The sequence below is a fragment of the Galeopterus variegatus genome, unplaced genomic scaffold (assembly GCF_000696425.1).
Source record: "Galeopterus variegatus unplaced genomic scaffold, G_variegatus-3.0.2 Scaffold669, whole genome shotgun sequence".
Classification (NCBI taxonomy): Eukaryota; Metazoa; Chordata; class Mammalia; order Dermoptera; family Cynocephalidae; genus Galeopterus; species Galeopterus variegatus.
The window spans coordinates 391,203-393,575 of record NW_007726780.1 but is presented as its reverse complement, the minus strand read 5'-3'; positions in this window follow the sequence as shown (position 1 = coordinate 393,575).

Below are 2,373 nucleotides of genomic sequence, written 5' to 3'. Positions count from 1 at the left end.
TCACCTCTTTGAGCTTCAGAAGATGATAATAGTGCCTACCTTGTAGGATTTTTGAAGGATTAAATGAAATGATGCAAGTCAAGTACTTAACCTCCTGTAAGTGCTCAATTAATGTGAGCTCTTATTCTTATGATGGCAACTCAATTTTCACTGACCTTCCTCTTCTTCTGTAAGTGCCCCAGCCCTTACACTGTCTCTTCTGAGAAGAGCACCACTGGAGTCCATGCTGACCATGTTTGCTCTGACTGCGCCCCAGGCAAGTCTGCCTCAGCCCGCAGCTTGGCTTTAAAGCTTCTTAAGATGCCAGAAGCATGTTGGATGCAACATAGAACCCATAGACCCAAGTAGGCACTGAATCAGAGGCACACAACTAACACCACCCTGGCTCTGAAACAACTCAGAGAAGTCCCTCTCTCTAGCAATGGCAGGCAGGCATGCTGGGAAGATAAACGTGTAGCCAGTCTCAGCAGCAGAGAGCTGCTTCAATGTCTGGAATAAGTCTGTCTCTCTCTCTCCCTCACACACACAACACCACCACCACCACCACCTCCATGTTCCCTAACTTCTGTGCCTCATCCTTCCTTCTGATGCTGGAGATGACACATGAAGCCAGTCAAAGGCTACTCTCTTCATGTAAGTGTATGATGAGAAACCTGGACAAAAGGGCCACACTGCAGGTGTGATCTTTGGCTGGCATTAAATGGAAAGCCTGGGATCCACCGCAGAAGCCAAGAAGGACTCTGCAGCCTCTCTCCCTCTCCCTGCCAATGTTACTGCACCTCAAGTCAGCCCATCCATCCTCTGATGTGTGTGATAGCTGGGATCCTCTGGGCACCAGTGCCAGCTGACTTATTCCACTTGTCACTTTTCTCTGTGCATAACAAGAGTTGAAGGAAAAATACCTTCATGGAAGTTACTCCATGCTTTGAGGGGGCCTTGCCCCACCCCAAATAAAACAAGACACAGCAAACTGTGACCACTGGAATACCACATGCCTTAATAGGCAAGCAAGCAAACAAACAAAAAACGAGAATTTGAGAAATCCCAACTATATTATCCCAAAGAATGGTTTTCTCTACATGAAGACTGAACCCTACCAATTGTGCTGCACAAGTTTACAGTCTTTCAACAGCATGAGGTTCCAAAGTTAGATCAGAGGCAAGCAGGGAAACTAGGGCAAAATAGGCATGTTCTTTGAGACCGTATTTTCAATCTAGAAAAGACACCAAGAAAATGAAAAAGTCCAAAGGGTAACCAGTCCCCCATGCTGGAATTCAGTGTTTCAATACAAGTCACCCCTTGGGGTTAGCAGCATTCATAAGTTCTCCGGTAATGGTAGGCTTTAAATAAAATCATAAAAAGCAGGAAACCAAATGTAACGAAGGTGCGGGTCCCAGGGACCAAGACTATGATTTCCCGGGGTGCGAGGATGGCAGTTTCTCCTCCAGCATGGGCCTCCCCAACTTGCTTCTTCCCCTCGCCCCCCGCCCCCCGCCAACCGAAGCTCAGGACCCCGCACCCCTGAAAGCCTTGTGGGTGAGCCCTGCTCTCCCAGGTCAGACTGGTAGCGGTTTTATTCCACCCGCGCTGGAAACCTCAAGCCGCGCATGACTCACTCTCTTGAGAAATCCCTGAAGCCAAGGACAGGGGTCAGCAGGGGGGCGGGGGCGGGGGCGGCGGAGCCCTGCTAATGATTAATTGGATGAGTGTGGTGGGAGCAGGGGGAAGCCGAGCGCCGGGGCCCTCGACATACCTATCGAGTAGTAGAGGGCACCTTCAGTTCCCACTAGCAGGATGTCGCTGCTAACGTATCCCTGGGGAATGCCAGGAGCGACCTCGGCCAGAGCAGCGGCCGCCGGAGTGAGCCCTTGAGTGGGTGCCAGAGCGCCCCTAGTGCGGCGCCAGGGCCGGAGGAAGCGCAGTGGGATCTGGGGTGAAGGGAGAGGACCAGGGAAGAGCCCAGGCGCATCTCTAGAAAACCTGACTCTGCTGGGCAGGCGAGGTGACCCGGGTCTCGTGAGTAGCTCCTCCCCAATCCCCATCAATGGTGTGGCGTGGCCCTGCCTGCGAGGCACCCACAGCTCCGGTAGGCCAGGGCGGCCAGCCGGCCGAGACGCAGCGGGACGTGGCTGCCTGCTCTGCGAGCAGAGCGGAGGGCATTTACCGGGAGCCTCAGGAGCCGTTGAGTCCCCACTTCAGGCTCCGCTGGGATAGCGAGACCGCCACCACCGCTGTCGCCACCGCCGCCGCCTCCCTCCAACCGCTGCGGTCGCAAGCGTCAACGTTCCCAGTCGCTTCCTGCGACCGTTGCCCGCGAGGCCAGCTGTTGAATGGCTCGCGTCGAGCGCACGGGGCGCAGTAACGTTCTCGCTA